We start from the raw sequence: 11,638 nt of genomic DNA on the forward strand, positions 1-11,638 counted from the left end.
ATTTATAGTCTTGGTCTCCTTGTTTCACTCTGTGTTACAGCACCTTTTTCACACTTTATGTTATACATCCTGTTGATGGTATTTATCCCCACAGAAAGGAAATATCTGTGGATTGAGACAGTGCTTTTGACGTATATTGGAAAGCTGTGTCAGCTTTCACTATTTAATTGGATGAAATGAGTATTATTTAGCACTTACCCTGAAAGTCGCATGAGTGAAATCCTAGCCTAATGGAATTCAGTGGCAAAATACTTGTTGACTACAGTGGGGTTAAAATTTCACCCATGTTTTCTAACTACCCGATAACGGTGAAGATTGGCAGCTAAGAAAGATACCATAGTAATACCAGTAAAGAAAATGCATTCAAATAATAATAATAATAATAATAATAATAATAATAAAGAGTCAGTACTATAAACTGTCTAAGGCGTAGGTTTTCAACACAAATAAAATCCAAGTTGTATAAAAGCCATATGTATGATATGTTTATTGTTGTTAGTTTTTAGGCCTCAGAGGCTTAGCTGGCTCACTTCTGAAATGCAGCGACAGTTACAGCTGTGTTATACATTTGTGTTCTATGGGCTATTGTACTTCATCCCTTACTTACCTCATCTTCGTGGGCAAGCATCTGCTTAATCTTATTTCATGGAACTGCAGCTGTATTTCTAGAATTCTGCGATCCTCTGGTGTTCCCCTCCCTGTAAAATAATATCGTTTAAATGTACCAGCATTTTCTCTGGTAAACAACTACAAAATGCATATTTATTCCTGATGGCAATGTCATGTAGAGAGTTTTTCCTCATTCTTGAGTTCAGTTCAAGAGGAAAACATGCTTCTCGATTGGTGTTCACATTAGCCAGCTGCAGTTTATAATAATAATAATTAACAGCACAATGTTACAACAGTGTGCTCAGGATTTATTTAGGGTGAAGGGAAGCAGAGAAATGCCATCCAGTATCTTAAGTTTATATACCTCTTCCATCAATAACTATTCCAAAGTGCTTTACAAACTATATTATAGGCAGGGCTGATACTGAATGAATAATGTATGGGTGGTTAGAACTTGGTTTTGTGTGTCTTCTGAAAATCAAAATACAAGGAGCTGGCACTTGGGACAATGGTTAAGGCCCCAATTCAGTTATTAGGCACAAGTTTTAATGCAAGCAGAGGAATAATCTCATCCCAGTACAGTAGTGTACTTTGGCATGTGCTTATCTTCATATACATGATTAAGTCTCATTGAAGATACTTTTGTGTGAAAGTTGCGAGAGACGAAAGTATCACTATTAGGGAAAGCATGTAAGAACATACTTAATTTTAAGTACAGATGGGATGACTTGGGGAGCTCTATTTACAGTTTATGAATGTATTTTGATACTGGAGACTCTCTATATGTATCTGTGTCAGGCTGCAGATTCCATTTTGAAGGTGCCTTCTCTATTGTCTTTTTTAATTTCTGTGTTGGACTGAAATTCCAAGCTTGTTGATAATGGTGGAGTGTTAAACCTTGCTGGTTTTCTATTCAAAATGCAAGCATACTTGGACAAAGATGGTGGTCAGACCAAGAAAAGCAGTCTGCCTAGTAGGCTGGTGGTTAAGCAACAGATCACTTCATGGCAGAACTGGATCACCTCATGAAGTTGATTAGGAAGTCACCTGAGAAGAAATAAGTTTTTTTAAAAAAGGTCTCCCATTAGCTATTGTAGAGGGGGAGGGAAAAGAAAGCTGAAGCAGAAGCAAAAAGATGGTTGCAGCCATCACTGGAAACTCCCTGCCTCTGAGAAGCCATTGAAAGAGGAAAGATTCTGGACTTCTTAAAATTATCTGATCTAAGCCCAAAGAACACTGAAGAATGTTGAGGAAACTGAGGCTGGGAAAGGCATACAGGTATTTTGTTGTTTTGTCTAGAGCTGTATAATTCTTTAGCTATCTATAGTAAAGAGTAATTGTTTTAGAATTTCTTTTAGAAAGCTTATGTTTTTTATGGTTCCATTATCATGTTCTTTGGAGACGTAGACTGTAAACCAGACTCCTCACAAGGTTGGTACTCTAGGAAAGGGTGTGCTTAATTTATTGGTGTATCTTGTGGGGGATCAGCAGTGGTTCTGGTGGTCTTAGATAGCCAGACAAGAGGCCCCACTTCTTTGAAGGGTGTACCAGATAGAATCTCTGCCTAAGAAGTGGGCCAGAGAGGCTGTAGTTAAAGACAATGCCTGGGGAATTGTAAAGCGTATGGATACAGCACATTGAGACCCAAACACAGCAGCTTGGTGAATGTCCGGCAGGGGGAGCTTTACCAGAATTGTCACAATGTAAGTGATTTCCTGAATAGGAGTTAAAGTGATGAAATGCAGGTTTAAGAGTTTTTACACTAAGGCCTGATCCAAAATTAATTGAAATAATTGGGAAATCTTTCTATGAATTCAGTGGTCTTCGTATCAGGTGTATGATGCAGTTTTCATTAGTTGCCATTTTCACTCCTTACTGTCATATATAAAATTCTGTTTAATAAAAGCCATGCTCAAATTAATTTTAGGTATATACACCACATGGTTCCTTTATTTGTACTTATGATGGTCTTCTTCTTCTCTTTATATTTATACATTAAAATTAATTGGAGTATAACTGGCAAACTATCTTGCAAATCCTTAAAATTCACATATATTTTCAGGCACCTGTATGAGCTTTCTCCCCCAAACCTCAGGAAACCTAATTAGATTCTGCAGTCAGTACATTCTTACTGAAGTTAATGGGAAAGATTTTGAATGTGGAAAGTCTGCAGTATCAAAAATTATGCCAAATAGGTGTATAGTCCTACAGAATAAAAAAGTCAGCTCCTTAGGGTGGCATTTCTGCATCCTGTAAATCAACATTTATCTGCATCGATAAAAATCATATGATCTTATATTAATGAAATACATTGCACAGTATAAAACTGGCTTCTGAATTTATTTTACTCATATACTATAGGATATTTTTGGAATAAGTATACTGTGCTGTCTTACAATTTTTGGAGGATGTTTTCAGGACATACTGTTTCTCCACCTGATCTATAGCCCTTTCTGTAACAGTCCTTTAATGCTCTTTGATATGCCATGGATGAGCATCAAAATTATAAAACTTATAGCCAAATTTTAAAATGTGAGTTTTTGGCATCAGCAACAAAGCTACCACACTTTAGGATTTTTCTTTCTAAATTCTTATTTACTAGTACATCTGTATATTTATTTTAGGTGTTTAAACCTCAAAAAACTTCAAAATCAAAAACTTTAGTGCCTGCTTCTGCTACTATTGAAATCAGTGAGACCTTTACAAATGACTTTAATGGTAAGATAAGCCCTCTAATTATGAAAGTGGCAAAGATGATACACATGAAAACCACAAGTAATTTTCTGTTTGGTCATATCGTATTGTATTTGCAAACGCACAAGGCGGAATACTGCATGGTTTATTCTTGAATTAAACAATATTGTTGTATTTTGGGCCTAATTCTATAGTAAGCTACCATTATACAATAGCCAGTAGTAGTTTTGCCTCACAATAGAATGCAGGCCACTCATTATCATACATAACTCATATATATGGCCAAGTTAGTTCAAGGTCAATTTTTAAAAAAAGCCTCTTTAAAGTAATATAGCTCTTGGTTTTGATTTTACACTTCCCTAACTGATCTGAGTAATAGAAGGGTTTGGTGAAGCAGTTTTCTCTTCACATTTCTCATGTTTTTCATGTGATCAGTTTTGACAGGTTTTCTAGAAATACACATAATAACTGTAGCAGATACTGTACATGTTTTCATTTAAGGATCACTGAATGATACTAGAAACTTGCTACCAAACTATTGTAATCCTATACATCATTTTCATATTGCATTGGTGAAAGTGAATGATAATCCACCACAAGAAAAAATTACTCATAGAATTAAGCCTTTTTAATGTTCATTTTAGAAACATACCAGTCCAAAGAGATTGGAATTTGTAAACAATTCATAAGCTGTAAAAAATAACACGCAAAACATTATCACATACCTGCTGCCTGAATCTAAGTTTGTTAAAAATATTAGTCATTAGCTGTTGATTATGTTGGTGTGCAATATTTTAAAACATCTGTTTATTTATACAGCAGGGACAGCACCTTTCCGTGACTTCTACTCATCAGTAGTTATGAAAGGATAGTGGGCATGGACTTGAACTTATTCTTTGGCTTTTCCACTGATGCCATCAAAGAGAGTACAGTAAAACTTTTATTATCCAGCACTCTGTTAACCAGAAAACTTTGTTAACTGGCATTGCCCCCAGCCACAATACTGTCACATCTTCATGTGCACAGGCCTGGCTTGGTTTACCGTGATTGGCTTAACAATTTTTTATTTAAGAAGTACTAATCATCTTTAACTCAAAATAGAAATGTGAGACCAACTGCCTCACACTACAAAACTACCAATATGAAAAACTTGAGTTTTACTATTATTGTCCATTGGTTTTTCCTAGGTTGATGGGACCCTCTGATAATCAAAATTTTTAGATAACTGGAATGCCCTAATCCTCAAGTGTGCCAGATAACACAGGTTTTATTGTAGAATTTGATGTCAAATGCAGAGACAGGTTTTGTGAGGTGGATACTTACCTACTTAAGAACTGGAGATGGTATTATGCTACAAAGTAGAGCTAGTAAAAAATTTTCTGACACCTTTAGCTGGAAAATGCTGATTCAAAAGAATCAAAACGTTCCATGGGAATGGTCAGTTCCATGGCAACTTTTGACAGAAACCAAGCAGGGAGGCAGGCTAGCTGGTCGGTGTGGTTTCCTGTCAATCCACTTCCCTGCTGGCAAGCTGATGAATGGATGGGCTGCCATCTTCTTGGTTGCTCTTCAGGAGGGTGACTGGGGTCCCAGACTCTCCAGGGTTGCCAGTTTTCTAGTTGGTGGACTGCCATGGAACCAAGTCTGGGTATCCTGGTGAGTTGAGGAGCTGGCAGGTAGCCTAAAGAGGCAGGCTTTCTAAGAAGCTGAGTAACAACCTGAGGAGCAAGCTGAAAAAATTCATCTCAGTTCCTCCAAACAGAATTTTTCACAACTTTTCTGCTGGGAAAAAATTGTCCTTTCATCCTAATTTAGAAATATATACGATCTCAAAATATAATCTCAAAATTTTTCATAGTCAAGAAATGCCTTTTTGGCCAACAATAGTACAAAATTCATATCAAAATTATTAAACCACAGAGTTCAGACTGATCTCTGAAATTTCTCTGTGTTTTGGTATGGTTCTTCTGCACAGTGGCCCATTGAGTTGGCTAAATGTGCAGTGGAGAGTGTGCTGAATCTTTGTGATGGGTTGGGTCACAGCAATTCCTTTGAGATTGTTACCTGATGATCTTATCATACCATTGTGTCCTCTCTACTGCCCTCTGGGACACACCACCAGTGTTCCCTCTAAGATTTTCCATCCGTGAGCGGAATGAGATTTGTTTTGTGCACCAATATTGAAGTCATGTGCACTTGTTTGGATGTGTGCCACTGTGACACCCACCAGTTACTAACAAAATTACATTTTATTATATAGTTATGCAAGAAAAAATACTAAAAAATGGATAATTAACAAGGTGCATGACCTTGCATCCACACACCCTGAAAACCACCCAGCTTGCTGGCCCCGGCCCCAACACACACTGTGCGTGCCCCCCTACCTGTGTCCCCATCAGAACCACACAGCCAGCTCATGCCTTTATAGGCCTGGCTAACTGCCTACCCACACACACACACCTTGTAGTGGTGCCCAACCTTGCAATCTGCTCCCACATATGCCACCAGTGTATGTGACAGGGCCATGCTATCTGCCCCTAAATACAAACAGCCGGTACCTAGGCCTAGGGCATACAGCCCACACATCTCACCTGTTCTCTCCACCCCGATTGTCCAGAGACCTGTGTTTGACTCCACACCTTGCCCTCTCCTCCCCTCACCAGAATTTACCTGCACCTGGTACCTCCCACCATCACAAACAGGTGGTGTCTTTGCCCCCCACCTGGGCTGGGTCCCTGCTGTCCTTGGCCCCACTGCCTCTCCTGCTGGTACAGACCCCAGTATCTGCCCCACCCTCTCTCACCTTGGCTCTCATGTGGCAGCTCTGGCACTGGCCCAGGCTGCTGGAACCAGCCTCCTGCTGTCTGTGATGCAGCTCATGGCTCCTCTGGCCCTGGTCACTGGACCAGCCTCCCGCTGCCCATGATGGCTCACGGCTCCTCTGGTCTTCGCCTTTGGACCCTGCCACCCACAGTGTGGCTCATGGTTCCTTTGGCCCCAGCTGCTGGAGCAGCTGTGTAGGAGGTAGGAGGGCTGGCATTATTTTCTGTACACCTGCACAAGCACACTGCTTAGATGGGACCCTGCTCCCTACCGCTCTGTCCTGCTGAGCCAGAAGTTCTGATTCCCCCCAGAAAAGGTATAGAGTTGGGATAACAGCCCCCAGGAGCATAGCACCGATGGGACCAAATAAATCCATCTTACTCTGAATAAAGGTTTTACATAGAGAAAGCTCACAAAGTTCACTCTCTTTATCAATGAAATAAAGAGATGCACAGCTGTTGTTCCCTCCCAGGTAACAATTATTTACACTGGGTTTGATAATAAACAGAAGTGAATGTATTAAGTATAAAAAGTAGGATTGGTTGCAAGTGATAACAGACAGATCAAAGCAAATTACTAAGATAAAATAAAACAAAACATGCCAGCTACACCTAATACACAAAGAGAAGTTGTTACTAATAGTTTCTCACTCTAGTTTTCATGTCAGATGATGTTTTTCTGACATGGATGCAGCAGCAAATCTCCACCCTTGTTCTTAGAATACTTTTGTTTATAGGTGCTCTCATGTATCCTCTCGGGGTGAGGAGCAGTCAGTGAAGCTAGCTGAAGACCATTATTGCTAGCTTCCCATTTCTTTAATAGAATTTCCCCAGGGCAGGAATCCTTTGTCAAATTCCCTCGCACCTCTCTAGAAAAATACCAACTTCAAGATGGATTCCAGCACTACGTGGCATAGTCACATATCTTTGTAGGACCAACCACAATATAGGCTTACAGGAAAAATAAGACTATTCACAGAGCGCTAGGCCATTAAGTTCCTTAAGTGTCAATAATGGTTTTCTCTTGAAGACCTAGATTAATAAACAGGTTTAGTCTTCATATGTCTAACTTCACATACAAGGATAATTCATGCACACAAATAAAATGTACCCATTCAAGGCATTTCAGGCTCTTCAATGTTAGGTCATATGCCACAGTTTGCATAAATCATATTCAAGTTATACATCTTCATATTCAAAACCATATTTCCATAAACCTATGGGGACACAGTGTCACATCTTCCAAAGATATTGTATAGCATGTGTATTCCCCCTGCATGTGGGGGAGCTCTGGAAGGCATTGTCCTGTAATGTAATGTTCCTGGAGATGTGTGGTTCTACACTGCCCGCAATGCAGACTTGTCTCTTTAAACCATGCTCTGCCTATATATGTATATCTATATATACATTTTAAATAATAATAAGTTTACCTGCTGTATGTCATTCCTTAGCTACTCCCCCTAACATTTTATCAAGTTGAGCAGACACTTCATTTATGTGGAAATATATTGGCTTCTACTTTCTTCAAACTACCGTATAATACTGACAGAAGACAGAATCCATTTAAAAGCTTCTTTCATTTCACGCTATTCAGCTGGCAATGGGAGCAAATATTTATGTATCTGTATTATATAGGGAAGGTTGGTGGGGTACAGCAGTAGTGATAACATTAGAGTTGGAACCATCATTGAGAATTTTCTGACTTTTTAGTATCTAAATAATAAAATATTGTAGTCACAGGGCCAACACTTCAGCTGGTGCAAATTAGTGTACCTTTGTAGAAGTAAACGGAGCTATTCTGATTGATACCACCTGAGGATGTGGGCCACTGAAGTTTTTTTTCTCTACTCCAATTTTATATTAACAAACCTGTTTTTGTTTTTCAATAGGAGAATAAAATATATAGTCTAGGCCAAATTAGTTAATTACAGTGAGGTCAGTGGCCTTATATCAGGGATGAATTTGTCAGTCTCTGTAAATAATATACAAATGCAATATTTCTAAATTCTGCAATATGCAGGAAAACTATTAAAAGTTGTAGGGCCTATAAACTTAAAAATATCATTATTATAATGCACCACATATAGCAATCATGCTCACATCTGAGCAGCCAATGCTTTTAAAGGTTATAGTTAAAAATATATTGGCAGCAGAAATAAAAAGCAGCATGGAAATATACAATAAAATATCACACAATTATTCCATACAACAAATATTAGTTTAAAAAGAAGAAAAAACAACTTGGCTGAACTTTGAGCTCTTCACTCTTTTGCAGAGGGCTACTTATGTCCCAAGAGTAACATAAATGGTGCATAGGCTTTCTGCTGTTTTTCACATGAATGGATTTAGCACTAGAAAATCCTTATGTTTAAGGTCCATAGCAGCTCAAGCTCAAAACTACAACTGACCTCCAAAAGAAGCATGAGAACAAAGGCAATGAGGTTACTGTGAGGCAGGTACCATCTTTTTGTTGTGTTAGTACAGTGCAATGAGGTTCTAATTCCTCATTGTGGCCCATCAGAACCATTGCAATAGAAATAAATATCTCTATATATTTTAGTGTGTGTCTGTGTATCTGTCAGCAAGTCCATTTTTTTCAAGAACTCTTCCTAAATGGTAAGAGCTAGGACCACCAATTTGGAAGCTTCCTCTTCTCCTACCTTAAAAGCAAGGTCAGGGTTTGGTTGTGACAGGATAACCAGAAACCCCGGGAAAAGGACTGTTTTCCATAACATGCAAACAGAAGAGCTGCTGTTTGGGGGGGGGGAGGGGAAAGGAAGGAGGGGATGTGATATGGGAATGGTCGCTGAGGACAGCGAGCCTGTAGGAGAAAGCTATCTTGCAGAATGTCCACTGGGGGCAGCCATACCACAAGGGAGAGGCCAGCGGGACTAGTGCTTCACCATTTTGCCTGCCAGCCTACTGGTAAATGGCCTCTCTGGCTATGTCTAGACTGCATTGCTTTGCCGGGATACTGGAGGTATTCTGGAAAAGCAACACTGTGTCCAAGGAACACGTCTGCTTTTTCAAAATTTTTTTTTTTTTGAAAAACGGACGCACTCTTTCACAATTCCTATAAACCTTGTTCTATGAGGAATAAGGGATGTGTCGAAAGAGCACTTTTCCTCAAAATTTGGCACAGTGTAGATGCGCCTAATTTTGGAAAAGCTTCTTTCAAGAGTAAATCGAAAAAAGACACACAATTTGTGTACTGCAAATTGCGTGTCTTTTTCCTATTTAACTTTACAGTGTAGATCTAGCCTCTGCCCCAGACCCTTTTCTCCCTTCTAGCTATTGGCTGCAGCACCAGAGGTTGGGGAGAGAAAAGGCCCTGGTGACTTGGGAGGCTTGGGGAGAGAAAAAAGGCCCGTGCTGAATAGGACTCCCCTTCCCTAAACCTCTCTTCATCTCCTAACTCTCACTCTCACCTTCCCACTCCAACCTCCGCACTTCTCTCCGCCCCACATCCACAAGGCTCTGCCCTGATTCCTGCTCCCCTCCAGACCACCAGCCTCTGCCCTGAAGGACCTGCACAATGCCAGGCACCTCAGAAGGAATGAACAGAACGGCTGTGTCTAGACTGGCCCCTTCTTCGGAAGAGGCATGCTAATTTCTAACTTTGGAATAGGGAAATCCGCGGGGGATTTAAATATCCCCCGCGGGATTTAAATAAACATGGCCGCCGCTTTTTTTCCGGCTTGGGGAAAAGCCGGAAAAGAGCGTCCAGACTGGCGCGATCCTCCGGAATAAAGCCCTTTTCCGGAGGATCTCTTATTCCTACCTGAAGTATCCATTACCTGAAATAGGAATAAGAGATCGTACGGAAAAGGGCTTTATTCCGGAGGATCGCGCCAGTCTGGACGCTCTTTTCCGGCTTTTCCCCAAGCCGGAAAAAAAGTGGCGGCCATGTTTATTTAAATCCCGCGGGGATATTTAAATCCCCTGCGGATTTCCCTATTCCAAAGTTAGAAATTAGCATGCCTCTTCCGAAGAAGGGGCCAGTCTAGACGGAGCCAACAAGTAATCAGCAAATGATCTACCCCTGTTGCCCATTCTCAGCTTCTGACAAATGGAAACTAGAGACACCATTCCTGCTCATTCTGGCTAATAGCTATTGATGGACCTATCCTCCATGAATTTATCTAGCTCTTTTTGTGTCCTTGTGTTATGAGAAGGAATAAATAGCACTTCCATATCTATTTGCTTTACACCAGTCATGATTTTATGGTCCTCAATCATATCCCTCCTTAGTTGTCTCTTTTCCCAGCTGAAAAGTCCCAGGGTTATTAATCTCTCCTCATTCAGAAGCCCTTCCATACCCCTAATCGCATTTGTTGCCCTTTTCTGAACCTTTTTCAATTTCAATGTATCTTTTTTTGGATAGCCACCTGGGTGACACTGCTATTTATCGTTGTCTATTCTGAAAACTAACCATTTATATCTACCCTTTGTTTCTTATCTTTTAACCTGTTACCAATCTGTGAGAGGACCTGCTCTCTTATCCGATGGCAGCATGCTATGAAAAATGAGCTTGGAAAATATGTTGGCAAAACCAATCCTTTCCATCAGCTCACTGAACAAAGACAAAGGAGGCTTGTTCTTGATAGTGACAAGTATTAGAGGAGTAGCCGTGTTAGTCTGAATCTGCATAACAGACCTGACTAAGTGGGTCTTTGCCCATGAAAGCTTATGCTCCAATAAATCTGTTAGTCTGTAAGGTGCCACAAGATTTCTCATTGTTCTTGATGGTAACTTTGTTCATGCACAGGAGTCCTCACAAAGGTGCAAAGAGACCTCCTCTCCCCACAATAAAATGCAGCCCCATTAGGAGACATGGATGTATTGATTAAGCTCTTTGAAAGATTCTCCTCAAGGTATTTTTGTATGGCTCTGAATTCTGTTTTTGATAAGGAGTCATTTCATCCCAGTGGAATTTTAGCTCCTGATTGGAGATTGATAGGGCAAATGTAGGATCTTTTGGTGGTTAAAATGACAGCTTTCCTTTTATCAAATATATCAGCAAACTCTATATTTTTCAGGGATTAATGGGCCATTAGTTTCTTTGAATCTGCTGGATATGGAAGGCAATGGGCTTCTCAGCACTACTTTTGTTTCCTTGGTCCTTGACATAGCTAGACATAATTGTCCAGGAATTGAGAGCCAGGGAATACTGAGCTCTATTGGAAAGTTTGGTGACTAAATTAAGTTAAACTGCAATGTCTCTAGGTGATTTCAGATTTCAACGTGGGGGACACAGTTTTATTGGTAACTGGCCCAGAAGATGCAAATCAAGCACGGGATATTTAAATCCTGGGCTTCATTTGCAACTTCAAATGCCTATATTAGCCTCCCTAGTTCAAACTAGGGGGCTAGTGTAGACATACCCTCATGGTTTTGGTGCCTCTGTCATGGCCTTGGGGATCCCACACATTATTTCTGAACCTTTGGGAGTGATAATACTGCAGCAGCTTCGGCCCAGTAGGAGAAAGAATAAGGAGAGAGAGGATGTACTG

This window comes from Pelodiscus sinensis, chromosome 1 (genome assembly GCF_052426305.1).
Source record: "Pelodiscus sinensis isolate ZL-2025 chromosome 1, ASM5242630v1, whole genome shotgun sequence".
In the NCBI taxonomy this organism is placed as follows: Eukaryota; Metazoa; Chordata; order Testudines; family Trionychidae; genus Pelodiscus; species Pelodiscus sinensis.